We start from the raw sequence: 24,056 nt of genomic DNA, 5'->3' as shown, positions 1-24,056 counted from the left end.
GGGCTCGTCCGGGATTTGAACCCGGGACCTCCTGCACCCTAAGCAGGAATGATACCCCTAGACCAACGAGCCCTGTGACACAGCGAATGCCAAATATTCCAGTCCTTCGATGTCGTCTAGGGTGCCCTGGAAGTGTCGTGTACGCTGGCGGGATGGGGGCGGCGCGAATTCCCGCGGTCGGCGGCCTTCCTGGGCTATTGGTACCTTCATGTAGAGCTGCCGCTGGGCTCGCACTGCCTGCTGCTGAGAAAGTGATTGCTTTTGCTGATATGACTTGCAATAACGACTGCGCGAAACGCCGCTATCTCGTTAGGGGTGCTACGGCAGACACCCTCTCGAGCACCCCGAAGACTTCTTGAGCCCTCGGCTGTGATGGGTTCCAGGCTGACAAAAGAACTGTCGTGTGTGCATTCGCGGACGAAAGAAAGTCTGAGGCAAGTTCGAGTGAACAAGGATGGACTCCTCGGGTCCGTCGTTTCCGTAGTGGAGCGGTTATCACGTCTGCTTCACACGCAGAAGGTCCCCGGTTCGATCCCGGGCGGGAACAGTATTTTCCTGCCTATGTCGTATTGTCCTCCAATGAGCCACGTCGTGTGTGGATCTGCTGCATATCCCTTCGTTTTGCAAGTACCACATTTATTGAATTTTTTAGTTACGATGGCAACATCACTACAAGTTGTCTGTGAAGTAAGGAGCACACAAGCAGTTTCCGTGGTGTAGCGGTTATCACGTCTGCCTAACACGCAGAAGGTCCCCGGTTCGATCCCGGGCGGAAACACTTTTTCATCACTTTAAGCAAGACGTACTAACCTGCATCTGCTACCATCTGTACCCGAAACCTTCGTAATCGCCTTCACGCGTCGGACCCGAGTGCCAATTGCTCACATCGAATAAGAAATTCATTTGATATTGACGGCGAGCTTTTTGCGCTGACTCAGCCACTGACGTGCGATCAGTTTGCACAAAACGCTAGGGCTCGTCCGGGATTTGAACCCGGGACCTCCTGCACCCTAAGCAGGAATCATACCCCTAGACCAACGAGCCCTGTGGCACTGCGAATGCCAAATATTCAAGTCCCTCGATGTCGTCCAGGGTGCCCTGGAAGTCTCGTGTACGCTGGCGGGATGGGGGCGGCGCGAATTCCCGCGGTCGGCGGCCTTCCTGGGCTATTGGTACCTTCATGTAGAGCTGCCGCTGGGCTCGCACTGCCTGCTGCTGAGAAAGTGATTGCTTTTGCTGATATGACTTGCAATAACGACTGCGCGAAACGCCGCTATCTCGTTAGGGGTGCTACGGCAGACACCCTCTCGAGCACCCCGAAGACTTCTTGAGCCCTCGGCTGTGATGGGTTCCAGGCTGACAAAAGAACTGTCGTGTGTGCATTCGCGGACGAGAGAAAGTCTGAGGCAAGTTCGAGTGAACAAGGATGGACTCCTCGGGTCCGTCGTTTCCGTAGTGGAGCGGTTATCACGTCTGCTTCACACGCAGAAGGTCCCCGGTTCGATCCCGGGCGGGAACAGTATTTTCCTGCCTATGTCGTATTGTCCTCCAATGAGCCACGTCGTGTGTGGATCTGCTGCATATCCCTTCGTTTTGCAAGTACCACATTTATTGAATTTTTTAGTTACGATGGCAACATCACTACAAGTTGTCTGTGAAGTAAGGTGCACACAAGCAGTTTCCGTGGTGTAGCGGTTATCACGTCTGCCTAACACGCAGAAGGTCCCCGGTTCGATCCCGGGCGGAAACACTTTTTCATCACTTTAAGCAAGACGTACTAACCTGCATCTGCTACCATCTGTACCCGAAACCTTCGTAATCGCCTTCACGCGTCGGACCCGAGTGCCAATTGCTCACATCGAATAAGAAATTCATTTGATATTGACGGCGAGCTTTTTGCGCTGACTCAGCCACTGACGTGCGATCAGTTTGCACAAAACGCTAGGGCTCGTCCGGGATTTGAACCCGGGACCTCCTGCACCCTAAGCAGGAATCATACCCCTAGACCAACGAGCCCTGTGACACGGCGAATGCCAAATATTCCAGTCCCTCGATGTCGTCCAGGGTGCCCTGGAAGTCTCGTGTACGCTGGCGGGATGGGGGCGGCGCGAATTCCCGCGGTCGGCGGCCTTCCTGGGCTATTGGTACCTTCATGTAGAGCTGCCGCTGGGCTCGCACTGCCTGCTGCTGAGAAAGTGATTGCTTTTGCTGATATGACTTGCAATAACGACTGCGCGAAACGCCGCTATCTCGTTAGGGGTGCTACGGCAGACACCCTCTCGAGCAACCCGAAGACTTCTTGAGCCCTCGGCTGTGATGGGTTCCAGGCTGACAAAAGAACTGTCGTGTGTGCATTCGCGGACGAGAGAAAGTCTGAGGCAAGTTCGAGTGAACAAGGATGGACTCCTCGGGTCCGTCGTTTCCGTAGTGTAGCGGTTATCACGTCTGCTTCACACGCAGAAGGTCCACGGTTCGATCCCGGGCGGGAACAGTATTTTCCTGCCTATGTCGTATTGTCCTCCAATGAGCCACGTCGTGTGTGGATCTGCTGCATATCCCTTCGTTCTGCAAGTACCACATTTATTGAATTTTTTAGTTACGATGGCAACATCACTACAAGTTGTCTGTGAAGTAAGGTGCACACAAGCAGTTTCCGTGGTGTAGCGGTTATCACGTCTGCCTAACACGCAGAAGGTCCCCGGTTCGATCCCGGGCGGAAACACTTTTTCATCACTTTAAGCAAGACGTACTAACCTGCATCTGCTACCATCTGTACCCGAAACCTTCGTAATCGCCTTCACGCGTCGGACCCGAGTGCCAATTGCTCACATCGAATAAGAAATTCATTTGATATTGACGGCGAGCTTTTTGCGCTGACTCAGCCACTGACGTGCGATCAGTTTGCACAAAACGCTAGGGCTCGTCCGGGATTTGAACCCGGGACCTCCTGCACCCTAAGCAGGAATCATACCCCTAGACCAACGAGCCCTGTGGCACTGCGAATGCCAAATATTCAAGTCCCTCGATGTCGTCCAGGGTGCCCTGGAAGTCTCGTGTACGCTGGCGGGATGGGGGCGGCGCGAATTCCCGCGGTCGGCGGCCTTCCTGGGCTATTGGTACCTTCATGTAGAGCTGCCGCTGGGCTCGCACTGCCTGCTGCTGAGAAAGTGATTGCTTTTGCTGATATGACTTGCAATAACGACTGCGCGAAACGCCGCTATCTCGTTAGGGGTGCTACGGCAGACACCCTCTCGAGCACCCCGAAGACTTCTTGAGCCCTCGGCTGTGATGGGTTCCAGGCTGACAAAAGAACTGTCGTGTGTGCATTCGCGGACGAGAGAAAGTCTGAGGCAAGTTCGAGTGAACAAGGATGGACTCCTCGGGTCCGTCGTTTCCGTAGTGGAGCGGTTATCACGTCTGCTTCACACGCAGAAGGTCCCCGGTTCGATCCCGGGCGGGAACAGTATTTTCCTGCCTATGTCGTATTGTCCTCCAATGAGCCACGTCGTGTGTGGATCTGCTGCATATCCCTTCGTTCTGCAAGTACCACATTTATTGAATTTTTTAGTTACGATGGCAACATCACTACAAGTTGTCTGTGAAGTAAGGTGCACACAAGCAGTTTCCGTGGTGTAGCGGTTATCACGTCTGCCTAACACGCAGAAGGTCCCCGGTTCGATCCCGGGCGGAAACACTTTTTCATCACTTTAAGCAAGACGTACTAACCTGCATCTGCTACCATCTGTACCCGAAACCTTCGTAATCGCCTTCACGCGTCGGACCCGAGTGCCAATTGCTCACATCGAATAAGAAATTCATTTGATATTGACGGCGAGCTTTTTGCGCTGACTCAGCCACTGACGTGCGATCAGTTTGCACAAAACGCTGGGGCTCGTCCGGGATTTGAACCCGGGACCTCCTGCACCCTAAGCAGGAATGATACCCCTAGACCAACGAGCCCTGTGACACAGCGAATGCCAAATATTCCAGTCCTTCGATGTCGTCTAGGGTGCCCTGGAAGTGTCGTGTACGCTGGCGGGATGGGGGCTGCGCGAATTCCCGCGGTCGGCGGCCTTCCTGGGCTATTGGTACCTTCATGTAGAGCTGCCGCTGGGCTCGCACTGCCTGCTGCTGAGAAAGTGATTGCTTTTGCTGATATGACTTGCAATAACGACTGCGCGAAACGCCGCTATCTCGTTAGGGGTGCTACGGCAGACACCCTCTCGAGCACCCCGAAGACTTCTTGAGCCCTCGGCTGTGATGGGTTCCAGGCTGACAAAAGAACTGTCGTGTGTGCATTCGCGGACGAGAGAAAGTCTGAGGCAAGTTCGAGTGAACAAGGATGGACTCATCGGGTCCGTCGTTTCCGTAGTGGAGCGGTTATCACGTCTGCTTCACACGCAGAAGGTCCCCGGTTCGATCCCGGGCGGGAACAGTATTTTCCTGCCTATGTCGTATTGTCCTCCAATGAGCCACGTCGTGTGTGGATCTGCTGCATATCCCTTCGTTTTGCAAGTACCACATTTATTGAATTTTTTAGTTACGATGGCAACATCACTACAAGTTGTCTGTGAAGTAAGGAGCACACAAGCAGTTTCCGTGGTGTAGCGGTTATCACGTCTGCCTAACACGCAGAAGGTCCCCGGTTCGATCCCGGGCGGAAACACTTTTTCATCACTTTAAGCAAGACGTACTAACCTGCATCTGCTACCATCTGTACCCGAAACCTTCGTAATCGCCTTCACGCGTCGGACCCGAGTGCCAATTGCTCACATCGAATAAGAAATTCATTTGATATTGACGGCGAGCTTTTTGCGCTGACTCAGCCACTGACGTGCGATCAGTTTGCACAAAACGCTGGGGCTCGTCCGGGATTTGAACCCGGGACCTCCTGCACCCTAAGCAGGAATGATACCCCTAGACCAACGAGCCCTGTGACACAGCGAATGCCAAATATTCCAGTCCTTCGATGTCGTCTAGGGTGCCCTGGAAGTGTCGTGTACGCTGGCGGGATGGGGGCGGCGCGAATTCCCGCGGTCGGCGGCCTTCCTGGGCTATTGGTACCTTCATGTAGAGCTGCCGCTGGGCTCGCACTGCCTGCTGCTGAGAAAGTGATTGCTTTTGCTGATATGACTTGCAATAACGACTGCGCGAAACGCCGCTATCTCGTTAGGGGTGCTACGGCAGACACCCTCTCGAGCACCCCGAAGACTTCTTGAGCCCTCGGCTGTGATGGGTTCCAGGCTGACAAAAGAACTGTCGTGTGTGCATTCGCGGACGAAAGAAAGTCTGAGGCAAGTTCGAGTGAACAAGGATGGACTCCTCGGGTCCGTCGTTTCCGTAGTGGAGCGGTTATCACGTCTGCTTCACACGCAGAAGGTCCCCGGTTCGATCCCGGGCGGGAACAGTATTTTCCTGCCTATGTCGTATTGTCCTCCAATGAGCCACGTCGTGTGTGGATCTGCTGCATATCCCTTCGTTTTGCAAGTACCACATTTATTGAATTTTTTAGTTACGATGGCAACATCACTACAAGTTGTCTGTGAAGTAAGGAGCACACAAGCAGTTTCCGTGGTGTAGCGGTTATCACGTCTGCCTAACACGCAGAAGGTCCCCGGTTCGATCCCGGGCGGAAACACTTTTTCATCACTTTAAGCAAGACGTACTAACCTGCATCTGCTACCATCTGTACCCGAAACCTTCGTAATCGCCTTCACGCGTCGGACCCGAGTGCCAATTGCTCACATCGAATAAGAAATTCATTTGATATTGACGGCGAGCTTTTTGCGCTGACTCAGCCACTGACGTGCGATCAGTTTGCACAAAACGCTAGGGCTCGTCCGGGATTTGAACCCGGGACCTCCTGCACCCTAAGCAGGAATCATACCCCTAGACCAACGAGCCCTGTGGCACTGCGAATGCCAAATATTCAAGTCCCTCGATGTCGTCCAGGGTGCCCTGGAAGTCTCGTGTACGCTGGCGGGATGGGGGCGGCGCGAATTCCCGCGGTCGGCGGCCTTCCTGGGCTATTGGTACCTTCATGTAGAGCTGCCGCTGGGCTCGCACTGCCTGCTGCTGAGAAAGTGATTGCTTTTGCTGATATGACTTGCAATAACGACTGCGCGAAACGCCGCTATCTCGTTAGGGGTGCTACGGCAGACACCCTCTCGAGCACCCCGAAGACTTCTTGAGCCCTCGGCTGTGATGGGTTCCAGGCTGACAAAAGAACTGTCGTGTGTGCATTCGCGGACGAAAGAAAGTCTGAGGCAAGTTCGAGTGAACAAGGATGGACTCCTCGGGTCCGTCGTTTCCGTAGTGGAGCGGTTATCACGTCTGCTTCACACGCAGAAGGTCCCCGGTTCGATCCCGGGCGGGAACAGTATTTTCCTGCCTATGTCGTATTGTCCTCCAATGAGCCACGTCGTGTGTGGATCTGCTGCATATCCCTTCGTTTTGCAAGTACCACATTTATTGAATTTTTTAGTTACGATGGCAACATCACTACAAGTTGTCTGTGAAGTAAGGAGCACACAAGCAGTTTCCGTGGTGTAGCGGTTATCACGTCTGCCTAACACGCAGAAGGTCCCCGGTTCGATCCCGGGCGGAAACACTTTTTCATCACTTTAAGCAAGACGTACTAACCTGCATCTGCTACCATCTGTACCCGAAACCTTCGTAATCGCCTTCACGCGTCGGACCCGAGTGCCAATTGCTCACATCGAATAAGAAATTCATTTGATATTGACGGCGAGCTTTTTGCGCTGACTCAGCCACTGACGTGCGATCAGTTTGCACAAAACGCTAGGGCTCGTCCGGGATTTGAACCCGGGACCTCCTGCACCCTAAGCAGGAATCATACCCCTAGACCAACGAGCCCTGTGGCACTGCGAATGCCAAATATTCAAGTCCCTCGATGTCGTCCAGGGTGCCCTGGAAGTCTCGTGTACGCTGGCGGGATGGGGGCGGCGCGAATTCCCGCGGTCGGCGGCCTTCCTGGGCTATTGGTACCTTCATGTAGAGCTGCCGCTGGGCTCGCACTGCCTGCTGCTGAGAAAGTGATTGCTTTTGCTGATATGACTTGCAATAACGACTGCGCGAAACGCCGCTATCTCGTTAGGGGTGCTACGGCAGACACCCTCTCGAGCACCCCGAAGACTTCTTGAGCCCTCGGCTGTGATGGGTTCCAGGCTGACAAAAGAACTGTCGTGTGTGCATTCGCGGACGAGAGAAAGTCTGAGGCAAGTTCGAGTGAACAAGGATGGACTCCTCGGGTCCGTCGTTTCCGTAGTGGAGCGGTTATCACGTCTGCTTCACACGCAGAAGGTCCCCGGTTCGATCCCGGGCGGGAACAGTATTTTCCTGCCTATGTCGTATTGTCCTCCAATGAGCCACGTCGTGTGTGGATCTGCTGCATATCCCTTCGTTTTGCAAGTACCACATTTATTGAATTTTTTAGTTACGATGGCAACATCACTACAAGTTGTCTGTGAAGTAAGGTGCACACAAGCAGTTTCCGTGGTGTAGCGGTTATCACGTCTGCCTAACACGCAGAAGGTCCCCGGTTCGATCCCGGGCGGAAACACTTTTTCATCACTTTAAGCAAGACGTACTAACCTGCATCTGCTACCATCTGTACCCGAAACCTTCGTAATCGCCTTCACGCGTCGGACCCGAGTGCCAATTGCTCACATCGAATAAGAAATTCATTTGATATTGACGGCGAGCTTTTTGCGCTGACTCAGCCACTGACGTGCGATCAGTTTGCACAAAACGCTAGGGCTCGTCCGGGATTTGAACCCGGGACCTCCTGCACCCTAAGCAGGAATCATACCCCTAGACCAACGAGCCCTGTGACACGGCGAATGCCAAATATTCCAGTCCCTCGATGTCGTCCAGGGTGCCCTGGAAGTCTCGTGTACGCTGGCGGGATGGGGGCGGCGCGAATTCCCGCGGTCGGCGGCCTTCCTGGGCTATTGGTACCTTCATGTAGAGCTGCCGCTGGGCTCGCACTGCCTGCTGCTGAGAAAGTGATTGCTTTTGCTGATATGACTTGCAATAACGACTGCGCGAAACGCCGCTATCTCGTTAGGGGTGCTACGGCAGACACCCTCTCGAGCAACCCGAAGACTTCTTGAGCCCTCGGCTGTGATGGGTTCCAGGCTGACAAAAGAACTGTCGTGTGTGCATTCGCGGACGAGAGAAAGTCTGAGGCAAGTTCGAGTGAACAAGGATGGACTCCTCGGGTCCGTCGTTTCCGTAGTGTAGCGGTTATCACGTCTGCTTCACACGCAGAAGGTCCACGGTTCGATCCCGGGCGGGAACAGTATTTTCCTGCCTATGTCGTATTGTCCTCCAATGAGCCACGTCGTGTGTGGATCTGCTGCATATCCCTTCGTTTTGCAAGTACCACATTTATTGAATTTTTTAGTTACGATGGCAACATCACTACAAGTTGTCTGTGAAGTAAGGTGCACACAAGCAGTTTCCGTGGTGTAGCGGTTATCACGTCTGCCTAACACGCAGAAGGTCCCCGGTTCGATCCCGGGCGGAAACACTTTTTCATCACTTTAAGCAAGACGTACTAACCTGCATCTGCTACCATCTGTACCCGAAACCTTCGTAATCGCCTTCACGCGTCGGACCCGAGTGCCAATTGCTCACATCGAATAAGAAATTCATTTGATATTGACGGCGAGCTTTTTGCGCTGACTCAGCCACTGACGTGCGATCAGTTTGCACAAAACGCTAGGGCTCGTCCGGGATTTGAACCCGGGACCTCCTGCACCCTAAGCAGGAATCATACCCCTAGACCAACGAGCCCTGTGACACGGCGAATGCCAAATATTCCAGTCCCTCGATGTCGTCCAGGGTGCCCTGGAAGTCTCGTGTACGCTGGCGGGATGGGGGCGGCCTTCCTGGGCTATTGGTACCTTCATGTAGAGCTGCCGCTGGGCTCGCACTGCCTGCTGCTGAGAAAGTGATTGCTTTTGCTGATATGACTTGCAATAACGACTGCGCGAAACGCCGCTATCTCGTTAGGGGTGCTACGGCAGACACCCTCTCGAGCAACCCGAAGACTTCTTGAGCCCTCGGCTGTGATGGGTTCCAGGCTGACAAAAGAACTGTCGTGTGTGCATTCGCGGACGAGAGAAAGTCTGAGGCAAGTTCGAGTGAACAAGGATGGACTCCTCGGGTCCGTCGTTTCCGTAGTGTAGCGGTTATCACGTCTGCTTCACACGCAGAAGGTCCACGGTTCGATCCCGGGCGGGAACAGTACTTTCCTGCCTATGTCGTATTGTCCTCCAATGAGCCACGTCGTGTGTGGATCTGCTGCATATCCCTTCGTTCTGCAAGTACCACATTTATTGAATTTTTTAGTTACGATGGCAACATCACTACAAGTTGTCTGTGAAGTAAGGTGCACACAAGCAGTTTCCGTGGTGTAGCGGTTATCACGTCTGCCTAACACGCAGAAGGTCCCCGGTTCGATCCCGGGCGGAAACACTTTTTCATCACTTTAAGCAAGACGTACTAACCTGCATCTGCTACCATCTGTACCCGAAACCTTCGTAATCGCCTTCACGCGTCGGACCCGAGTGCCAATTGCTCACATCGAATAAGAAATTCATTTGATATTGACGGCGAGCTTTTTGCGCTGACTCAGCCACTGACGTGCGATCAGTTTGCACAAAACGCTAGGGCTCGTCCGGGATTTGAACCCGGGACCTCCTGCACCCTAAGCAGGAATCATACCCCTAGACCAACGAGCCCTGTGACACGGCGAATGCCAAATATTCCAGTCCCTCGATGTCGTCCAGGGTGCCCTGGAAGTCTCGTGTACGCTGGCGGGATGGGGGCGGCGCGAATTCCCGCGGTCGGCGGCCTTCCTGGGCTATTGGTACCTTCATGTAGAGCTGCCGCTGGGCTCGCACTGCCTGCTGCTGAGAAAGTGATTGCTTTTGCTGATATGACTTGCAATAACGACTGCGCGAAACGCCGCTATCTCGTTAGGGGTGCTACGGCAGACACCCTCTCGAGCAACCCGAAGACTTCTTGAGCCCTCGGCTGTGATGGGTTCCAGGCTGACAAAAGAACTGTCGTGTGTGCATTCGCGGACGAGAGAAAGTCTGAGGCAAGTTCGAGTGAACAAGGATGGACTCCTCGGGTCCGTCGTTTCCGTAGTGTAGCGGTTATCACGTCTGCTTCACACGCAGAAGGTCCACGGTTCGATCCCGGGCGGGAACAGTATTTTCCTGCCTATGTCGTATTGTCCTCCAATGAGCCACGTCGTGTGTGGATCTGCTGCATATCCCTTCGTTTTGCAAGTACCACATTTATTGAATTTTTTAGTTACGATGGCAACATCACTACAAGTTGTCTGTGAAGTAAGGTGCACACAAGCAGTTTCCGTGGTGTAGCGGTTATCACGTCTGCCTAACACGCAGAAGGTCCCCGGTTCGATCCCGGGCGGAAACACTTTTTCATCACTTTAAGCAAGACGTACTAACCTGCATCTGCTACCATCTGTACCCGAAACCTTCGTAATCGCCTTCACGCGTCGGACCCGAGTGCCAATTGCTCACATCGAATAAGAAATTCATTTGATATTGACGGCGAGCTTTTTGCGCTGACTCAGCCACTGACGTGCGATCAGTTTGCACAAAACGCTAGGGCTCGTCCGGGATTTGAACCCGGGACCTCCTGCACCCTAAGCAGGAATCATACCCCTAGACCAACGAGCCCTGTGACACGGCGAATGCCAAATATTCCAGTCCCTCGATGTCGTCCAGGGTGCCCTGGAAGTCTCGTGTACGCTGGCGGGATGGGGGCGGCCTTCCTGGGCTATTGGTACCTTCATGTAGAGCTGCCGCTGGGCTCGCACTGCCTGCTGCTGAGAAAGTGATTGCTTTTGCTGATATGACTTGCAATAACGACTGCGCGAAACGCCGCTATCTCGTTAGGGGTGCTACGGCAGACACCCTCTCGAGCAACCCGAAGACTTCTTGAGCCCTCGGCTGTGATGGGTTCCAGGCTGACAAAAGAACTGTCGTGTGTGCATTCGCGGACGAGAGAAAGTCTGAGGCAAGTTCGAGTGAACAAGGATGGACTCCTCGGGTCCGTCGTTTCCGTAGTGTAGCGGTTATCACGTCTGCTTCACACGCAGAAGGTCCACGGTTCGATCCCGGGCGGGAACAGTATTTTCCTGCCTATGTCGTATTGTCCTCCAATGAGCCACGTCGTGTGTGGATCTGCTGCATATCCCTTCGTTCTGCAAGTACCACATTTATTGAATTTTTTAGTTACGATGGCAACATCACTACAAGTTGTCTGTGAAGTAAGGTGCACACAAGCAGTTTCCGTGGTGTAGCGGTTATCACGTCTGCCTAACACGCAGAAGGTCCCCGGTTCGATCCCGGGCGGAAACACTTTTTCATCACTTTAAGCAAGACGTACTAACCTGCATCTGCTACCATCTGTACCCGAAACCTTCGTAATCGCCTTCACGCGTCGGACCCGAGTGCCAATTGCTCACATCGAATAAGAAATTCATTTGATATTGACGGCGAGCTTTTTGCGCTGACTCAGCCACTGACGTGCGATCAGTTTGCACAAAACGCTAGGGCTCGTCCGGGATTTGAACCCGGGACCTCCTGCACCCTAAGCAGGAATCATACCCCTAGACCAACGAGCCCTGTGACACGGCGAATGCCAAATATTCCAGTCCCTCGATGTCGTCCAGGGTGCCCTGGAAGTCTCGTGTACGCTGGCGGGATGGGGGCGGCGCGAATTCCCGCGGTCGGCGGCCTTCCTGGGCTATTGGTACCTTCATGTAGAGCTGCCGCTGGGCTCGCACTGCCTGCTGCTGAGAAAGTGATTGCTTTTGCTGATATGACTTGCAATAACGACTGCGCGAAACGCCGCTATCTCGTTAGGGGTGCTACGGCAGACACCCTCTCGAGCAACCCGAAGACTTCTTGAGCCCTCGGCTGTGATGGGTTCCAGGCTGACAAAAGAACTGTCGTGTGTGCATTCGCGGACGAGAGAAAGTCTGAGGCAAGTTCGAGTGAACAAGGATGGACTCCTCGGGTCCGTCGTTTCCGTAGTGTAGCGGTTATCACGTCTGCTTCACACGCAGAAGGTCCACGGTTCGATCCCGGGCGGGAACAGTATTTTCCTGCCTATGTCGTATTGTCCTCCAATGAGCCACGTCGTGTGTGGATCTGCTGCATATCCCTTCGTTCTGCAAGTACCACATTTATTGAATTTTTTAGTTACGATGGCAACATCACTACAAGTTGTCTGTGAAGTAAGGTGCACACAAGCAGTTTCCGTGGTGTAGCGGTTATCACGTCTGCCTAACACGCAGAAGGTCCCCGGTTCGATCCCGGGCGGAAACACTTTTTCATCACTTTAAGCAAGACGTACTAACCTGCATCTGCTACCATCTGTACCCGAAACCTTCGTAATCGCCTTCACGCGTCGGACCCGAGTGCCAATTGCTCACATCGAATAAGAAATTCATTTGATATTGACGGCGAGCTTTTTGCGCTGACTCAGCCACTGACGTGCGATCAGTTTGCACAAAACGCTAGGGCTCGTCCGGGATTTGAACCCGGGACCTCCTGCACCCTAAGCAGGAATCATACCCCTAGACCAACGAGCCCTGTGACACGGCGAATGCCAAATATTCCAGTCCCTCGATGTCGTCCAGGGTGCCCTGGAAGTCTCGTGTACGCTGGCGGGATGGGGGCGGCGCGAATTCCCGCGGTCGGCGGCCTTCCTGGGCTATTGGTACCTTCATGTAGAGCTGCCGCTGGGCTCGCACTGCCTGCTGCTGAGAAAGTGATTGCTTTTGCTGATATGACTTGCAATAACGACTGCGCGAAACGCCGCTATCTCGTTAGGGGTGCTACGGCAGACACCCTCTCGAGCAACCCGAAGACTTCTTGAGCCCTCGGCTGTGATGGGTTCCAGGCTGACAAAAGAACTGTCGTGTGTGCATTCGCGGACGAGAGAAAGTCTGAGGCAAGTTCGAGTGAACAAGGATGGACTCCTCGGGTCCGTCGTTTCCGTAGTGTAGCGGTTATCACGTCTGCTTCACACGCAGAAGGTCCACGGTTCGATCCCGGGCGGGAACAGTATTTTCCTGCCTATGTCGTATTGTCCTCCAATGAGCCACGTCGTGTGTGGATCTGCTGCATATCCCTTCGTTCTGCAAGTACCACATTTATTGAATTTTTTAGTTACGATGGCAACATCACTACAAGTTGTCTGTGAAGTAAGGTGCACACAAGCAGTTTCCGTGGTGTAGCGGTTATCACGTCTGCCTAACACGCAGAAGGTCCCCGGTTCGATCCCGGGCGGAAACACTTTTTCATCACTTTAAGCAAGACGTACTAACCTGCATCTGCTACCATCTGTACCCGAAACCTTCGTAATCGCCTTCACGCGTCGGACCCGAGTGCCAATTGCTCACATCGAATAAGAAATTCATTTGATATTGACGGCGAGCTTTTTGCGCTGACTCAGCCACTGACGTGCGATCAGTTTGCACAAAACGCTAGGGCTCGTCCGGGATTTGAACCCGGGACCTCCTGCACCCTAAGCAGGAATCATACCCCTAGACCAACGAGCCCTGTGACACGGCGAATGCCAAATATTCCAGTCCCTCGATGTCGTCCAGGGTGCCCTGGAAGTCTCGTGTACGCTGGCGGGATGGGGGCGGCGCGAATTCCCGCGGTCGGCGGCCTTCCTGGGCTATTGGTACCTTCATGTAGAGCTGCCGCTGGGCTCGCACTGCCTGCTGCTGAGAAAGTGATTGCTTTTGCTGATATGACTTGCAATAACGACTGCGCGAAACGCCGCTATCTCGTTAGGGGTGCTACGGCAGACACCCTCTCGAGCAACCCGAAGACTTCTTGAGCCCTCGGCTGTGATGGGTTCCAGGCTGACAAAAGAACTGTCGTGTGTGCATTCGCGGACGAGAGAAAGTCTGAGGCAAGTTCGAGTGAACAAGGATGGACTCCTCGGGTCCGTCGTTTCCGTAGTGTAGCGGTTATCACGTCTGCTTCACACGCAGAAGGTCCCCGGTTCGATCCCGGGCGGGAACAGTATTTTCCTGCCTATGTCGTATTGTCCTCCAATGAGCCACGTCGTGTGTGGATCTGCTGCATATCCCTTCGTTTTGCAAGTACCACATTTATTGAATTTTTTAGTTACGATGGCAACATCACTACAAGTTGTCTGTGAAGTAAGGTGCACACAAGCAGTTTCCGTGGTGTAGCGGTTATCACGTCTGCCTAACACGCAGAAGGTCCCCGGTTCGATCCCGGGCGGAAACACTTTTTCATCACTTTAAGCAAGACGTACTAACCTGCATCTGCTACCATCTGTACCCGAAACCTTCGTAATCGCCTTCACGCGTCGGACCCGAGTGCCAATTGCTCACATCGAATAAGAAATTCATTTGATATTGACGGCGAGCTTTTTGCGCTGACTCAGCCACTGACGTGCGATCAGTTTGCACAAAACGCTAGGGCTCGTCCGGGATTTGAACCCGGGACCTCCTGCACCCTAAGCAGGAATCATACCCCTAGACCAACGAGCCCTGTGACACGGCGAATGCCAAATATTCCAGTCCCTCGATGTCGTCCAGGGTGCCCTGGAAGTCTCGTGTACGCTGGCGGGATGGGGGCGGCGCGAATTCCCGCGGTCGGCGGCCTTCCTGGGCTATTGGTACCTTCATGTAGAGCTGCCGCTGGGCTCGCACTGCCTGCTGCTGAGAAAGTGATTGCTTTTGCTGATATGACTTGCAATAACGACTGCGCGAAACGCCGCTATCTCGTTAGGGGTGCTACGGCAGACACCCTCTCGAGCAACCCGAAGACTTCTTGAGCCCTCGGCTGTGATGGGTTCCAGGCTGACAAAAGAACTGTCGTGTGTGCATTCGCGGACGAGAGAAAGTCTGAGGCAAGTTCGAGTGAACAAGGATGGACTCCTCGGGTCCGTCGTTTCCGTAGTGTAGCGGTTATCACGTCTGCTTCACACGCAGAAGGTCCACGGTTCGATCCCGGGCGGGAACAGTATTTTCCTGCCTATGTCGTATTGTCCTCCAATGAGCCACGTCGTGTGTGGATCTGCTGCATATCCCTTCGTTCTGCAAGTACCACATTTATTGAATTTTTTAGTTACGATGGCAACATCACTACAAGTTGTCTGTGAAGTAAGGTGCACACAAGCAGTTTCCGTGGTGTAGCGGTTATCACGTCTGCCTAACACGCAGAAGGTCCCCGGTTCGATCCCGGGCGGAAACACTTTTTCATCACTTTAAGCAAGACGTACTAACCTGCATCTGCTACCATCTGTACCCGAAACCTTCGTAATCGCCTTCACGCGTCGGACCCGAGTGCCAATTGCTCACATCGAATAAGAAATTCATTTGATATTGACGGCGAGCTTTTTGCGCTGACTCAGCCACTGACGTGCGATCAGTTTGCACAAAACGCTAGGGCTCGTCCGGGATTTGAACCCGGGACCTCCTGCACCCTAAGCAGGAATCATACCCCTAGACCAACGAGCCCTGTGACACGGCGAATGCCAAATATTCCAGTCCCTCGATGTCGTCCAGGGTGCCCTGGAAGTCTCGTGTACGCTGGCGGGATGGGGGCGGCGCGAATTCCCGCGGTCGGCGGCCTTCCTGGGCTATTGGTACCTTCATGTAGAGCTGCCGCTGGGCTCGCACTGCCTGCTGCTGAGAAAGTGATTGCTTTTGCTGATATGACTTGCAATAACGACTGCGCGAAACGCCGCGATCAGTTTGCACAAAACGCTAGGGCTCGTCCGGGATTTGAACCCGGGACCTCCTGCACCCTAAGCAGGAATCGTACCCCTAGACCAACGAGCCCTGTGACACGGCGAATGCCAAATATTCCAGTCCCTCGATGTCGTCCAGGGTGCCCTGGAAGTCTCGTGTACGCTGGCGGGATGGGGGCGGCGCGAATTCCCGCGGTCGGCGGCCTTCCTGGGCTATTGGTACCTTCATGTAGAGCTGCCGCTGGGCTCGCACTGCCTGCTGCTGAGAAAGTGATTGCTTTTGCTGATATGACTTGCAATAACGACTGCGCGAAACGCCGCTATCTCGTTAGGGGTGCTACGGCAGACACCCTCTCGAGCAACCCGAAGACTTCTTGAGCCCTCGGCTGTGATGGGTTCCAGGCTGACAAAAGAACTGTCGTGTGTGCATTCGCGGACGAGAGAAAGTCTGAGGCAAGTTCGAGTGAACAAGGATGGACTCCTCGGGTCCGTCGTTTCCGTAGTGTAGCGGTTATCACGTCTGCTTCACACGCAGAAGGTCCACGGTTCGATCCCGGGCGGGAACAGTATTTTCCTGCCTATGTCGTATTGTCCTCCAATGAGCCACGTCGTGTGTGGATCTGCTGCATATCCCTTCGTTCTGCAAGTACCACATTTATTGAATTTTTTAGTTACGATGGCAACATCACTACAAGTTGTCTGTGAAGTAAGGTGCACACAAGCAGTTTCCGTGGTGTAGCGGTTATCACGTCTGCCTAACACGCAGAAGGTCCCCGGTTCGATCCCGGGCGGAAACACTTTTTCATCACTTTAAGCAAGACGTACTAACCCGCATCTGCTACCATCTGTACCCGAAACCTTCGTAATCGCCTTCACGCGTCGGACCCGAGTGCCAATTGCTCACATCGAATAAGAAATTCATTTTATATTGACGGCGAGCTTTTTGCGCTGACTCAGCCACTGACGTGCGATCAGTTTGCACAAAACGCTAGGGCTCGTCCGGGATTTGAACCCGGGACCTCCGGCACCCTAAGCAGGAATCATACCCCTAGACCAACGAGCCCTGTGACACGGCGAATGCCAAATATTCCAGTCCCTCGATGTCGTCCAGGGTGCCCTGGAAGTCTCGTGTACGCTGGCGGGATGGGGGCGGCGCGAATTCCCGCGGTCGGCGGCCTTCCTGGGCTATTGGTACCTTCATGTAGAGCTGCCGCTGGGCTCGCACTGCCTGCTGCTGAGAAAGTGATTGCTTTTGCTGATATGACTTGCAATAACGACTGCGCGAAATGCCGCTATCTCGTTAGGGGTGCTACGGCAGACACCCTCTCGAGCACCCCGAAGACTTCTTGAGCCCTCGGCTGTGATGGGTTCCAGGCTGACAAAAGAACTGTCGTGTGTGCATTCGCGGACGAGAGAAAGTCTGAGGCAAGTTCGAGTGAACAAGGATGGACTCCTCGGGTCCGTCGTTTCCGTAGTGGAGCGGTTATCACGTCTGCTTCACACGCAGAAGGTCCCCGGTTCGATCCCGGGCGGGAACAGTATTTTCCTGCCTATGTCGTATTGTCCTCCAATGAGCCACGTCGTGTGTGGATCTGCTGCATATCCCTTCGTTTTGCAAGTACCACATTTATTGAATTTTTTAGTTACGATGGCAACATCACTACAAGTTGTCTGTGAAGTAAGGTGCACAAAAGCAGTTTCCGTGGTGTAGCGGTTATCACGTCTGCCTAACACGCAGAAGGTCCCCGGTTCGATCCCGGGCGGAAACACTTTTTCATCACTTTAAGCAAGACGTACTAACCTGCATCTGCTACCATCTGTACCCGAAACCTTCGTAATCGCCTTCACGCGTCGGACCCGAGTGCCAATTGCTCACATCGAATAAGAAATTCATTTGATATTGACGGCGAGCTTTTTGCGCTGACTCAGCCACTGACGTGCGATCAGTTTGCACAAAACGCTAGGGCTCGTCCGGGATTTGAACCCGGGACCTCCTGCACCCTAAGCAGGAATCATACCCCTAGACCAACGAGCCCTGCGACACGGCGAATGCCAAATATTCAAGTCCCTCGATGTCGTCCAGGGTGCCCTGGAAGTCTCGTGTACGCTGGCGGGATGGGGGCGGCGCGAATTCCCGCGGTCGGCGGCCTTCCTGGGCTATTGGTACCTTCATGTAGAGCTGCCGCTGGGCTCGCACTGCCTGCTGCTGAGAAAGTGATTGCTTTTGCTGATATGACTTGCAATAACGACTGCGCGAAACGCCGCTATCTCGTTAGGGGTGCTACGGCAGACACCCTCTCGAGCACCCCGAAGACTTCTTGAGCCCTCGGCTGTGATGGGTTCCAGGCTGACAAAAGAACTGTCGTGTGTGCATTCGCGGACGAGAGAAAGTCTGAGGCAAGTTCGAGTGAACAAGGATGGACTCCTCGGGTCCGTCGTTTCCGTAGTGGAGCGGTTATCACGTCTGCTTCACACGCAGAAGGTCCCCGGTTCGATCCCGGGCGGGAACAGTATTTTCCTGCCTATGTCGTATTGTCCTCCAATGAGCCACGTCGTGTGTGGATCTGCTGCATATCCCTTCGTTTTGCAAGTACCACATTTATTGAATTTTTTAGTTACGATGGCAACATCACTACAAGTTGTCTGTGAAGTAAGGTGCACACAAGCAGTTTCCGTGGTGTAGCGGTTATCACGTCTGCCTAACACGCAGAAGGTCCCCGGTTCGATCCCGGGCGGAAACACTTTTTCATCACTTTAAGCAAGACGTACTAACCCGCATCTGCTACCATCTGTACCCGAAACCTTCGTAATCGCCTTCACGCGTCGGACCCGAGTGCCAATTGCTCACATCGAATAAGAAATTCATTTGATATTGACGGCGAGCTTTTTGCGCTGACTCAGCCACTGACGTGCGATCAGTTTGCACAAAACGCTAGGGCTCGTCCGGGATTTGAACCCGGGACCTCCGGCACCCTAAGCAGGAATCATACCCCTAGACCAACGAGCCCTGCGACACGGCGAATGCCAAATATTCAAGTCCCTCGATGTCGTCCAGGGTGCCCTGGAAGTCTCGTGTACGCTGGCGGGATGGGGGCGGCGCGAATTCCCGCGGTCGGCGGCCTTCCTGGGCTATTGGTACCTTCATGTAGAGCTGCCGCTGGGCTCGCACTGCCTGCTGCTGAGAAAGTGATTGCTTTTGCTGATATGACTTGCAATAACGACTGCGCGAAACGCCGCTATCTCGTTAGGGGTGCTACGGCAGACACCCTCTCGAGCACCCCGAAGACTTCTTGAGCCCTCGGCTGTGATGGGTTCCAGGCTGACAAAAGAACTGTCGTGTGTGCATTCGCGGACGAGAGAAAGTCTGAGGCAAGTTCGAGTGAACAAGGATGGACTCCTCGGGTCCGTCGTTTCCGTAGTGGAGCGGTTATCACGTCTGCTTCACACGCAGAAGGTCCCCGGTTCGATCCCGGGCGGGAACAGTATTTTCCTGCCTATGTCGTATTGTCCTCCAATGAGTCACGTCGTGTGTGGATCTGCTGCATATCCCTTCGTTTTGCAAGTACCACATTTATTGAATTTTTTAGTTACGATGGCAACATCACTACAAGTTGTCTGTGAAGTAAGGTGCACAAAAGCAGTTTCCGTGGTGTAGCGGTTATCACGTCTGCCTAACACGCAGAAGGTCCCCGGTTCGATCCCGGGCGGAAACACTTTTTCATCACTTTAAGCAAGACGTACTAACCTGCATCTGCTACCATCTGTACCCGAAACCTTCGTAATCGCCTTCACGCGTCGGACCCGAGTGCCAATTGCTCACATCGAATAAGAAATTCATTTGATATTGACGGCGAGCTTTTTGCGCTGACTCAGCCACTGACGTGCGATCAGTTTGCACAAAACGCTAGGGCTCGTCCGGGATTTGAACCCGGGACCTCCTGCACCCTAAGCAGGAATCATACCCCTAGACCAACGAGCCCTGCGACACGGCGAATGCCAAATATTCAAGTCCCTCGATGTCGTCCAGGGTGCCCTGGAAGTCTCGTGTACGCTGGCGGGATGGGGGCGGCGCGAATTCCCGCGGTCGGCGGCCTTCCTGGGCTATTGGTACCTTCATGTAGAGCTGCCGCTGGGCTCGCACTGCCTGCTGCTGAGAAAGTGATTGCTTTTGCTGATATGACTTGCAATAACGACTGCGCGAAACGCCGCTATCTCGTTAGGGGTGCTACGGCAGACACCCTCTCGAGCACCCCGAAGACTTCTTGAGCCCTCGGCTGTGATGGGTTCCAGGCTGACAAAAGAACTGTCGTGTGTGCATTCGCGGACGAGAGAAAGTCTGAGGCAAGTTCGAGTGAACAAGGATGGACTCCTCGGGTCCGTCGTTTCCGTAGTGGAGCGGTTATCACGTCTGCTTCACACGCAGAAGGTCCCCGGTTCGATCCCGGGCGGGAACAGTATTTTCCTGCCTATGTCGTATTGTCCTCCAATGAGCCACGTCGTGTGTGGATCTGCTGCATATCCCTTCGTTTTGCAAGTACCACATTTATTGAATTTTTTAGTTACGATGGCAACATCACTACAAGTTGTCTGTGAAGTAAGGTGCACACAAGCAGTTTCCGTGGTGTAGCGGTTATCACGTCTGCCTAACACGCAGAAGGTCCCCCGTTCGATCCCGGGCGGAAACACTTTTTCATCACTTTAAGCAAGACGTACTAACCTGCATCTGCTACCATCTGTACCCGAAACCTTCGTAATCGCCTTCACGCGTCGGACCCGAGTGCCAATTGCTCACATCGAATAAGAAATTCATTTGATATTGACGGCGAGCTTTTTGCGCTGACTCAGCCACTGACGTGCGATCAGTTTGCACAAAACGCTAGGGCTCGTCCGGGATTTGAACCCGGGACCTCCTGCACCCTAAGCAGGAATCATACCCCTAGACCAACGAGCCCTGTGACACGGCGAATGCCAAATATTCCAGTCCCTCGATGTCGTCCAGGGTGCCCTGGAAGTCTCGTGTACGCTGGCGGGATGGGGGCGGCGCGAATTCCCGCGGTCGGCGGCCTTCCTGGGCTATTGGTACCTTCATGTAGAGCTGCCGCTGGGCTCGCACTGCCTGCTGCTGAGAAAGTGATTGCTTTTGCTGATATGACTTGCAATAACGACTGCGCGAAACGCCGCGATCAGTTTGCACAAAACGCTAGGGCTCGTCCGGGATTTGAACCCGGGACCTCCTGCACCCTAAGCAGGAATCATACCCCTAGACCAACGAGCCCTGTGACACGGCGAATGCCAAATATTCCAGTCCCTCGATGTCGTCCAGGGTGCCCTGGAAGTCTCGTGTACGCTGGCGGGATGGGGGCGGCGCGAATTCCCGCGGTCGGCGGCCTTCCTGGGCTATTGGTACCTTCATGTAGAGCTGCCGCTGGGCTCGCACTGCCTGCTGCTGAGAAAGTGATTGCTTTTGCTGATATGACTTGCAATAACGACTGCGCGAAACGCCGCTATCTCGTTAGGGGTGCTACGGCAGACACCCTCTCGAGCAACCCGAAGACTTCTTGAGCCCTCGGCTGTGATGGGTTCCAGGCTGACAAAAGAACTGTCGTGTGTGCATTCGCGGACGAGAGAAAGTCTGAGGCAAGTTCGAGTGAACAAGGATGGACTCCTCGGGTCCGTCGTTTCCGTAGTGTAGCGGTTATCACGTCTGCTTCACACGCAGAAGGTCCACGGTTCGATCCCGGGCGGGAACAGTATTTTCCTGCCTATGTCGTATTGTCCTCCAATGAGCCACGTCGTGTGTGGATCTGCTGCATATCCCTTCGTTCTGCAAGTACCACATTTATTGAATTTTTTAGTTACGATGGCAACATCACTACAAGTTGTCTGTGAAGTAAGGTGCACACAAGCAGTTTCCGTGGTGTAGCGGTTATCACGTCTGCCTAACACGCAGAAGGTCCCCGGTTCGATCCCGGGCGGAAACACTTTTTCATCACTTTAAGCAAGACGTACTAACCCGCATCTGCTACCATCTGTACCCGAAACCTTCGTAATCGCCTTCACGCGTCGGACCCGAGTGCCAATTGCTCACATCGAATAAGAAATTCATTTTATATTGACGGCGAGCTTTTTGCGCTGACTCAGCCACTGACGTGCGATCAGTTTGCACAAAACGCTAGGGCTCGTCCGGGATTTGAACCCGGGACCTCCGGCACCCTAAGCAGGAATCATACCCCTAGACCAACGAGCCCTGCGACACGGCGAATGCCAAATATTCAAGTCCCTCGATGTCGTCCAGGGTGCCCTGGAAGTCTCGTGTACGCTGGCGGGATGGGGGCGGCGCGAATTCCCGCGGTCGGCGGCCTTCCTGGGCTATTGGTACCTTCATGTAGAGCTGCCGCTGGGCTCGCACTGCCTGCTGCTGAGAAAGTGATTGCTTTTGCTGATATGACTTGCAATAACGACTGCGCGAAACGCCGCTATCTCGTTAGGGGTGCTACGGCAGACACCCTCTCGAGCACCCCGAAGACTTCTTGAGCCCTCGGCTGTGATGGGTTCCAGGCTGACAAAAGAACTGTCGTGTGTGCATTCGCGGACGAGAGAAAGTCTGAGGCAAGTTCGAGTGAACAAGGATGGACTCCTCGGGTCCGTCGTTTCCGTAGTGGAGCGGTTATCACGTCTGCTTCACACGCAGAAGGTCCCCGGTTCGATCCCGGGCGGGAACAGTATTTTCCTGCCTATGTCGTATTGTCCTCCAATGAGTCACGTCGTGTGTGGATCTGCTGCATATCCCTTCGTTTTGCAAGTACCACATTTATTGAATTTTTTAGTTACGATGGCAACATCACTACAAGTTGTCTGTGAAGTAAGGTGCACACAAGCAGTTTCCGTGGTGTAGCGGTTATCACGTCTGCCTAACACGCAGAAGGTCCCCGGTTCGATCCCGGGCGGAAACACTTTTTCATCACTTTAAGCAAGACGTACTAACCTGCATCTGCTACCATCTGTACCCGAAACCTTCGTAATCGCCTTCACGCGTCGGACCCGAGTGCCAATTGCTCACATCGAATAAGAAATTCATTTGATATTGACGGCGAGCTTTTTGCGCTGACTCAGCCACTGACGTGCGATCAGTTTGCACAAAACGCTAGGGCTCGTCCGGGATATGAACCCGGGACCTCCTGCACCCTAAGCAGGAATCATACCCCTAGACCAACGAGCCCTGTGACACGGCGAATGCCAAATATTCCAGTCCCTCGATGTCGTCCAGGGTGCCCTGGAAGTCTCGTGTACGCTGGCGGGATGGGGGCGGCGCGAATTCCCGCGGTCGGCGGCCTTCCTGGGCTATTGGTACCTTCATGTAGAGCTGCCGCTGGGCTCGCACTGCCTGCTGCTGAGAAAGTGATTGCTTTTGCTGATATGACTTGCAATAACGACTGCGCGAAACGCCGCTATCTCGTTAGGGGTGCTACGGCAGACACCCTCTCGAGCAACCCGAAGACTTCTTGAGCCCTCGGCTGTGATGGGTTCCAGGCTGACAAAAGAACTGTCGTGTGTGCATTCGCGGACGAGAGAAAGTCTGAGGCAAGTTCGAGTGAACAAGGATGGACTCCTCGGGTCCGTCGTTTCCGTAGTGTAGCGGTTATCACGTCTGCTTCACACGCAGAAGGTCCACGGTTCGATCCCGGGCGGGAACAGTATTTTCCTGCCTATGTCGTATTGTCCTCCAATGAGCCACGTCGTGTGTGGATCTGCTGCATATCCCTTCGTTCTGCAAGTACCACATTTATTGAATTTTTTAGTTACGATGGCAACATCACTACAAGTTGTCTGTGAAGTAAGGTGCACACAAGCAGTTTCCGTGGTGTAGCGGTTATCACGTCTGCCTAACACGCAGAAGGTCCCCGGTTCGATCCCGGGCGGAAACACTTTTTCATCACTTTAAGCAAGACGTACTAACCCGCATCTGCTACCATCTGTACCCGAAACCTTCGTAATCGCCTTCACGCGTCGGACCCGAGTGCCAATTGCTCACATCGAATAAGAAATTCATTTTATATTGACGGCGAGCTTTTTGCGCTGACTCAGCCACTGACGTGCGATCAGTTTGCACAAAACGCTAGGGCTCGTCCGGGATTTGAACCCGGGACCTCCGGCACCCTAAGCAGGAATCATACCCCTAGACCAACGAGCCCTGTGACACGGCGAATGCCAAATATTCCAGTCCCTCGATGTCGTCCAGGGTG

The 24,056-nt window shown here is 53.8% G+C and overlaps 75 non-coding genes across 75 annotated transcripts; 48 read left to right on the top strand and 27 right to left on the bottom strand.

The window, feature by feature from the left end:
- On the bottom strand, positions 1-72 carry Trnap-agg (transfer RNA proline (anticodon AGG)). The gene has a single exon. It is a non-coding gene; the product is annotated as a tRNA-Pro (tRNA).
- A 402-nt stretch (positions 73-474) lies between these two features.
- Trnav-cac (transfer RNA valine (anticodon CAC)) lies at positions 475-547 on the top strand. The gene has a single exon. It is a non-coding gene; the product is annotated as a tRNA-Val (tRNA).
- A 158-nt stretch (positions 548-705) lies between these two features.
- On the top strand, positions 706-778 carry Trnav-aac (transfer RNA valine (anticodon AAC)). The gene has a single exon. It is a non-coding gene; the product is annotated as a tRNA-Val (tRNA).
- Positions 779-972: 194 nt separating this feature from the next.
- Trnap-agg (transfer RNA proline (anticodon AGG)) lies at positions 973-1,044 on the bottom strand. The gene has a single exon. It is a non-coding gene; the product is annotated as a tRNA-Pro (tRNA).
- A 402-nt stretch (positions 1,045-1,446) lies between these two features.
- On the top strand, positions 1,447-1,519 carry Trnav-cac (transfer RNA valine (anticodon CAC)). The gene has a single exon. It is a non-coding gene; the product is annotated as a tRNA-Val (tRNA).
- Positions 1,520-1,677: 158 nt separating this feature from the next.
- Positions 1,678-1,750, top strand: Trnav-aac (transfer RNA valine (anticodon AAC)). The gene has a single exon. It is a non-coding gene; the product is annotated as a tRNA-Val (tRNA).
- Positions 1,751-1,944: 194 nt separating this feature from the next.
- Positions 1,945-2,016, bottom strand: Trnap-agg (transfer RNA proline (anticodon AGG)). The gene has a single exon. It is a non-coding gene; the product is annotated as a tRNA-Pro (tRNA).
- Positions 2,017-2,418: 402 nt separating this feature from the next.
- On the top strand, positions 2,419-2,491 carry Trnav-cac (transfer RNA valine (anticodon CAC)). The gene has a single exon. It is a non-coding gene; the product is annotated as a tRNA-Val (tRNA).
- Positions 2,492-2,649: 158 nt separating this feature from the next.
- Positions 2,650-2,722, top strand: Trnav-aac (transfer RNA valine (anticodon AAC)). The gene has a single exon. It is a non-coding gene; the product is annotated as a tRNA-Val (tRNA).
- A 194-nt stretch (positions 2,723-2,916) lies between these two features.
- Trnap-agg (transfer RNA proline (anticodon AGG)) lies at positions 2,917-2,988 on the bottom strand. Its single transcript has one exon. It is a non-coding gene; the product is annotated as a tRNA-Pro (tRNA).
- A 402-nt stretch (positions 2,989-3,390) lies between these two features.
- Positions 3,391-3,463, top strand: Trnav-cac (transfer RNA valine (anticodon CAC)). The gene has a single exon. It is a non-coding gene; the product is annotated as a tRNA-Val (tRNA).
- Positions 3,464-3,621: 158 nt separating this feature from the next.
- Positions 3,622-3,694, top strand: Trnav-aac (transfer RNA valine (anticodon AAC)). Its single transcript has one exon. It is a non-coding gene; the product is annotated as a tRNA-Val (tRNA).
- Positions 3,695-3,888: 194 nt separating this feature from the next.
- Positions 3,889-3,960, bottom strand: Trnap-agg (transfer RNA proline (anticodon AGG)). Its single transcript has one exon. It is a non-coding gene; the product is annotated as a tRNA-Pro (tRNA).
- A 402-nt stretch (positions 3,961-4,362) lies between these two features.
- Positions 4,363-4,435, top strand: Trnav-cac (transfer RNA valine (anticodon CAC)). Its single transcript has one exon. It is a non-coding gene; the product is annotated as a tRNA-Val (tRNA).
- Positions 4,436-4,593: 158 nt separating this feature from the next.
- Positions 4,594-4,666, top strand: Trnav-aac (transfer RNA valine (anticodon AAC)). The gene has a single exon. It is a non-coding gene; the product is annotated as a tRNA-Val (tRNA).
- Positions 4,667-4,860: 194 nt separating this feature from the next.
- Trnap-agg (transfer RNA proline (anticodon AGG)) lies at positions 4,861-4,932 on the bottom strand. Its single transcript has one exon. It is a non-coding gene; the product is annotated as a tRNA-Pro (tRNA).
- A 402-nt stretch (positions 4,933-5,334) lies between these two features.
- On the top strand, positions 5,335-5,407 carry Trnav-cac (transfer RNA valine (anticodon CAC)). The gene has a single exon. It is a non-coding gene; the product is annotated as a tRNA-Val (tRNA).
- Positions 5,408-5,565: 158 nt separating this feature from the next.
- On the top strand, positions 5,566-5,638 carry Trnav-aac (transfer RNA valine (anticodon AAC)). Its single transcript has one exon. It is a non-coding gene; the product is annotated as a tRNA-Val (tRNA).
- Positions 5,639-5,832: 194 nt separating this feature from the next.
- Trnap-agg (transfer RNA proline (anticodon AGG)) lies at positions 5,833-5,904 on the bottom strand. Its single transcript has one exon. It is a non-coding gene; the product is annotated as a tRNA-Pro (tRNA).
- A 402-nt stretch (positions 5,905-6,306) lies between these two features.
- Positions 6,307-6,379, top strand: Trnav-cac (transfer RNA valine (anticodon CAC)). The gene has a single exon. It is a non-coding gene; the product is annotated as a tRNA-Val (tRNA).
- A 158-nt stretch (positions 6,380-6,537) lies between these two features.
- Positions 6,538-6,610, top strand: Trnav-aac (transfer RNA valine (anticodon AAC)). The gene has a single exon. It is a non-coding gene; the product is annotated as a tRNA-Val (tRNA).
- Positions 6,611-6,804: 194 nt separating this feature from the next.
- On the bottom strand, positions 6,805-6,876 carry Trnap-agg (transfer RNA proline (anticodon AGG)). The gene has a single exon. It is a non-coding gene; the product is annotated as a tRNA-Pro (tRNA).
- A 402-nt stretch (positions 6,877-7,278) lies between these two features.
- Positions 7,279-7,351, top strand: Trnav-cac (transfer RNA valine (anticodon CAC)). Its single transcript has one exon. It is a non-coding gene; the product is annotated as a tRNA-Val (tRNA).
- A 158-nt stretch (positions 7,352-7,509) lies between these two features.
- Positions 7,510-7,582, top strand: Trnav-aac (transfer RNA valine (anticodon AAC)). The gene has a single exon. It is a non-coding gene; the product is annotated as a tRNA-Val (tRNA).
- Positions 7,583-7,776: 194 nt separating this feature from the next.
- On the bottom strand, positions 7,777-7,848 carry Trnap-agg (transfer RNA proline (anticodon AGG)). Its single transcript has one exon. It is a non-coding gene; the product is annotated as a tRNA-Pro (tRNA).
- A 402-nt stretch (positions 7,849-8,250) lies between these two features.
- On the top strand, positions 8,251-8,323 carry Trnav-cac (transfer RNA valine (anticodon CAC)). Its single transcript has one exon. It is a non-coding gene; the product is annotated as a tRNA-Val (tRNA).
- Positions 8,324-8,481: 158 nt separating this feature from the next.
- Trnav-aac (transfer RNA valine (anticodon AAC)) lies at positions 8,482-8,554 on the top strand. Its single transcript has one exon. It is a non-coding gene; the product is annotated as a tRNA-Val (tRNA).
- Positions 8,555-8,748: 194 nt separating this feature from the next.
- Positions 8,749-8,820, bottom strand: Trnap-agg (transfer RNA proline (anticodon AGG)). The gene has a single exon. It is a non-coding gene; the product is annotated as a tRNA-Pro (tRNA).
- Positions 8,821-9,200: 380 nt separating this feature from the next.
- Positions 9,201-9,273, top strand: Trnav-cac (transfer RNA valine (anticodon CAC)). The gene has a single exon. It is a non-coding gene; the product is annotated as a tRNA-Val (tRNA).
- Positions 9,274-9,431: 158 nt separating this feature from the next.
- Positions 9,432-9,504, top strand: Trnav-aac (transfer RNA valine (anticodon AAC)). The gene has a single exon. It is a non-coding gene; the product is annotated as a tRNA-Val (tRNA).
- A 194-nt stretch (positions 9,505-9,698) lies between these two features.
- Trnap-agg (transfer RNA proline (anticodon AGG)) lies at positions 9,699-9,770 on the bottom strand. The gene has a single exon. It is a non-coding gene; the product is annotated as a tRNA-Pro (tRNA).
- A 402-nt stretch (positions 9,771-10,172) lies between these two features.
- On the top strand, positions 10,173-10,245 carry Trnav-cac (transfer RNA valine (anticodon CAC)). Its single transcript has one exon. It is a non-coding gene; the product is annotated as a tRNA-Val (tRNA).
- Positions 10,246-10,403: 158 nt separating this feature from the next.
- On the top strand, positions 10,404-10,476 carry Trnav-aac (transfer RNA valine (anticodon AAC)). The gene has a single exon. It is a non-coding gene; the product is annotated as a tRNA-Val (tRNA).
- Positions 10,477-10,670: 194 nt separating this feature from the next.
- Trnap-agg (transfer RNA proline (anticodon AGG)) lies at positions 10,671-10,742 on the bottom strand. The gene has a single exon. It is a non-coding gene; the product is annotated as a tRNA-Pro (tRNA).
- A 380-nt stretch (positions 10,743-11,122) lies between these two features.
- Trnav-cac (transfer RNA valine (anticodon CAC)) lies at positions 11,123-11,195 on the top strand. Its single transcript has one exon. It is a non-coding gene; the product is annotated as a tRNA-Val (tRNA).
- Positions 11,196-11,353: 158 nt separating this feature from the next.
- Positions 11,354-11,426, top strand: Trnav-aac (transfer RNA valine (anticodon AAC)). The gene has a single exon. It is a non-coding gene; the product is annotated as a tRNA-Val (tRNA).
- A 194-nt stretch (positions 11,427-11,620) lies between these two features.
- On the bottom strand, positions 11,621-11,692 carry Trnap-agg (transfer RNA proline (anticodon AGG)). The gene has a single exon. It is a non-coding gene; the product is annotated as a tRNA-Pro (tRNA).
- A 402-nt stretch (positions 11,693-12,094) lies between these two features.
- Trnav-cac (transfer RNA valine (anticodon CAC)) lies at positions 12,095-12,167 on the top strand. Its single transcript has one exon. It is a non-coding gene; the product is annotated as a tRNA-Val (tRNA).
- A 158-nt stretch (positions 12,168-12,325) lies between these two features.
- Trnav-aac (transfer RNA valine (anticodon AAC)) lies at positions 12,326-12,398 on the top strand. The gene has a single exon. It is a non-coding gene; the product is annotated as a tRNA-Val (tRNA).
- Positions 12,399-12,592: 194 nt separating this feature from the next.
- Trnap-agg (transfer RNA proline (anticodon AGG)) lies at positions 12,593-12,664 on the bottom strand. The gene has a single exon. It is a non-coding gene; the product is annotated as a tRNA-Pro (tRNA).
- A 402-nt stretch (positions 12,665-13,066) lies between these two features.
- On the top strand, positions 13,067-13,139 carry Trnav-cac (transfer RNA valine (anticodon CAC)). The gene has a single exon. It is a non-coding gene; the product is annotated as a tRNA-Val (tRNA).
- A 158-nt stretch (positions 13,140-13,297) lies between these two features.
- Positions 13,298-13,370, top strand: Trnav-aac (transfer RNA valine (anticodon AAC)). The gene has a single exon. It is a non-coding gene; the product is annotated as a tRNA-Val (tRNA).
- A 194-nt stretch (positions 13,371-13,564) lies between these two features.
- Positions 13,565-13,636, bottom strand: Trnap-agg (transfer RNA proline (anticodon AGG)). The gene has a single exon. It is a non-coding gene; the product is annotated as a tRNA-Pro (tRNA).
- Positions 13,637-14,038: 402 nt separating this feature from the next.
- Positions 14,039-14,111, top strand: Trnav-cac (transfer RNA valine (anticodon CAC)). The gene has a single exon. It is a non-coding gene; the product is annotated as a tRNA-Val (tRNA).
- Positions 14,112-14,269: 158 nt separating this feature from the next.
- Positions 14,270-14,342, top strand: Trnav-aac (transfer RNA valine (anticodon AAC)). The gene has a single exon. It is a non-coding gene; the product is annotated as a tRNA-Val (tRNA).
- Positions 14,343-14,536: 194 nt separating this feature from the next.
- Trnap-agg (transfer RNA proline (anticodon AGG)) lies at positions 14,537-14,608 on the bottom strand. Its single transcript has one exon. It is a non-coding gene; the product is annotated as a tRNA-Pro (tRNA).
- Positions 14,609-15,010: 402 nt separating this feature from the next.
- On the top strand, positions 15,011-15,083 carry Trnav-cac (transfer RNA valine (anticodon CAC)). Its single transcript has one exon. It is a non-coding gene; the product is annotated as a tRNA-Val (tRNA).
- Positions 15,084-15,241: 158 nt separating this feature from the next.
- Positions 15,242-15,314, top strand: Trnav-aac (transfer RNA valine (anticodon AAC)). Its single transcript has one exon. It is a non-coding gene; the product is annotated as a tRNA-Val (tRNA).
- A 194-nt stretch (positions 15,315-15,508) lies between these two features.
- Positions 15,509-15,580, bottom strand: Trnap-agg (transfer RNA proline (anticodon AGG)). Its single transcript has one exon. It is a non-coding gene; the product is annotated as a tRNA-Pro (tRNA).
- Positions 15,581-15,832: 252 nt separating this feature from the next.
- On the bottom strand, positions 15,833-15,904 carry Trnap-agg (transfer RNA proline (anticodon AGG)). The gene has a single exon. It is a non-coding gene; the product is annotated as a tRNA-Pro (tRNA).
- A 402-nt stretch (positions 15,905-16,306) lies between these two features.
- On the top strand, positions 16,307-16,379 carry Trnav-cac (transfer RNA valine (anticodon CAC)). The gene has a single exon. It is a non-coding gene; the product is annotated as a tRNA-Val (tRNA).
- A 158-nt stretch (positions 16,380-16,537) lies between these two features.
- Trnav-aac (transfer RNA valine (anticodon AAC)) lies at positions 16,538-16,610 on the top strand. Its single transcript has one exon. It is a non-coding gene; the product is annotated as a tRNA-Val (tRNA).
- A 194-nt stretch (positions 16,611-16,804) lies between these two features.
- Positions 16,805-16,876, bottom strand: Trnap-agg (transfer RNA proline (anticodon AGG)). Its single transcript has one exon. It is a non-coding gene; the product is annotated as a tRNA-Pro (tRNA).
- A 402-nt stretch (positions 16,877-17,278) lies between these two features.
- On the top strand, positions 17,279-17,351 carry Trnav-cac (transfer RNA valine (anticodon CAC)). The gene has a single exon. It is a non-coding gene; the product is annotated as a tRNA-Val (tRNA).
- A 158-nt stretch (positions 17,352-17,509) lies between these two features.
- On the top strand, positions 17,510-17,582 carry Trnav-aac (transfer RNA valine (anticodon AAC)). The gene has a single exon. It is a non-coding gene; the product is annotated as a tRNA-Val (tRNA).
- A 194-nt stretch (positions 17,583-17,776) lies between these two features.
- Trnap-agg (transfer RNA proline (anticodon AGG)) lies at positions 17,777-17,848 on the bottom strand. The gene has a single exon. It is a non-coding gene; the product is annotated as a tRNA-Pro (tRNA).
- A 402-nt stretch (positions 17,849-18,250) lies between these two features.
- Positions 18,251-18,323, top strand: Trnav-cac (transfer RNA valine (anticodon CAC)). Its single transcript has one exon. It is a non-coding gene; the product is annotated as a tRNA-Val (tRNA).
- A 158-nt stretch (positions 18,324-18,481) lies between these two features.
- Positions 18,482-18,554, top strand: Trnav-aac (transfer RNA valine (anticodon AAC)). Its single transcript has one exon. It is a non-coding gene; the product is annotated as a tRNA-Val (tRNA).
- Positions 18,555-18,748: 194 nt separating this feature from the next.
- Trnap-agg (transfer RNA proline (anticodon AGG)) lies at positions 18,749-18,820 on the bottom strand. The gene has a single exon. It is a non-coding gene; the product is annotated as a tRNA-Pro (tRNA).
- A 402-nt stretch (positions 18,821-19,222) lies between these two features.
- Positions 19,223-19,295, top strand: Trnav-cac (transfer RNA valine (anticodon CAC)). Its single transcript has one exon. It is a non-coding gene; the product is annotated as a tRNA-Val (tRNA).
- Positions 19,296-19,453: 158 nt separating this feature from the next.
- Positions 19,454-19,526, top strand: Trnav-aac (transfer RNA valine (anticodon AAC)). Its single transcript has one exon. It is a non-coding gene; the product is annotated as a tRNA-Val (tRNA).
- Positions 19,527-19,720: 194 nt separating this feature from the next.
- Positions 19,721-19,792, bottom strand: Trnap-agg (transfer RNA proline (anticodon AGG)). The gene has a single exon. It is a non-coding gene; the product is annotated as a tRNA-Pro (tRNA).
- Positions 19,793-20,194: 402 nt separating this feature from the next.
- Trnav-cac (transfer RNA valine (anticodon CAC)) lies at positions 20,195-20,267 on the top strand. Its single transcript has one exon. It is a non-coding gene; the product is annotated as a tRNA-Val (tRNA).
- A 158-nt stretch (positions 20,268-20,425) lies between these two features.
- Positions 20,426-20,498, top strand: Trnav-aac (transfer RNA valine (anticodon AAC)). The gene has a single exon. It is a non-coding gene; the product is annotated as a tRNA-Val (tRNA).
- A 194-nt stretch (positions 20,499-20,692) lies between these two features.
- On the bottom strand, positions 20,693-20,764 carry Trnap-agg (transfer RNA proline (anticodon AGG)). Its single transcript has one exon. It is a non-coding gene; the product is annotated as a tRNA-Pro (tRNA).
- A 252-nt stretch (positions 20,765-21,016) lies between these two features.
- Trnap-agg (transfer RNA proline (anticodon AGG)) lies at positions 21,017-21,088 on the bottom strand. Its single transcript has one exon. It is a non-coding gene; the product is annotated as a tRNA-Pro (tRNA).
- A 402-nt stretch (positions 21,089-21,490) lies between these two features.
- Positions 21,491-21,563, top strand: Trnav-cac (transfer RNA valine (anticodon CAC)). The gene has a single exon. It is a non-coding gene; the product is annotated as a tRNA-Val (tRNA).
- A 158-nt stretch (positions 21,564-21,721) lies between these two features.
- On the top strand, positions 21,722-21,794 carry Trnav-aac (transfer RNA valine (anticodon AAC)). Its single transcript has one exon. It is a non-coding gene; the product is annotated as a tRNA-Val (tRNA).
- Positions 21,795-21,988: 194 nt separating this feature from the next.
- Trnap-agg (transfer RNA proline (anticodon AGG)) lies at positions 21,989-22,060 on the bottom strand. Its single transcript has one exon. It is a non-coding gene; the product is annotated as a tRNA-Pro (tRNA).
- Positions 22,061-22,462: 402 nt separating this feature from the next.
- Trnav-cac (transfer RNA valine (anticodon CAC)) lies at positions 22,463-22,535 on the top strand. Its single transcript has one exon. It is a non-coding gene; the product is annotated as a tRNA-Val (tRNA).
- A 158-nt stretch (positions 22,536-22,693) lies between these two features.
- On the top strand, positions 22,694-22,766 carry Trnav-aac (transfer RNA valine (anticodon AAC)). Its single transcript has one exon. It is a non-coding gene; the product is annotated as a tRNA-Val (tRNA).
- A 194-nt stretch (positions 22,767-22,960) lies between these two features.
- On the bottom strand, positions 22,961-23,032 carry Trnap-agg (transfer RNA proline (anticodon AGG)). Its single transcript has one exon. It is a non-coding gene; the product is annotated as a tRNA-Pro (tRNA).
- Positions 23,033-23,434: 402 nt separating this feature from the next.
- Positions 23,435-23,507, top strand: Trnav-cac (transfer RNA valine (anticodon CAC)). Its single transcript has one exon. It is a non-coding gene; the product is annotated as a tRNA-Val (tRNA).
- A 158-nt stretch (positions 23,508-23,665) lies between these two features.
- Trnav-aac (transfer RNA valine (anticodon AAC)) lies at positions 23,666-23,738 on the top strand. Its single transcript has one exon. It is a non-coding gene; the product is annotated as a tRNA-Val (tRNA).
- A 194-nt stretch (positions 23,739-23,932) lies between these two features.
- On the bottom strand, positions 23,933-24,004 carry Trnap-agg (transfer RNA proline (anticodon AGG)). Its single transcript has one exon. It is a non-coding gene; the product is annotated as a tRNA-Pro (tRNA).
- Positions 24,005-24,056: the final 52 nt, after the last annotated feature.

The sequence above is a fragment of the Schistocerca serialis genome, chromosome 2 (assembly GCF_023864345.2).
Source record: "Schistocerca serialis cubense isolate TAMUIC-IGC-003099 chromosome 2, iqSchSeri2.2, whole genome shotgun sequence".
NCBI lineage: Eukaryota > Metazoa > Arthropoda > Insecta > Orthoptera > Acrididae > Schistocerca > Schistocerca serialis.
The sequence above is the reverse complement of the archived record's forward strand: the minus strand, read 5'-3'. Positions and strand labels throughout refer to the sequence as shown.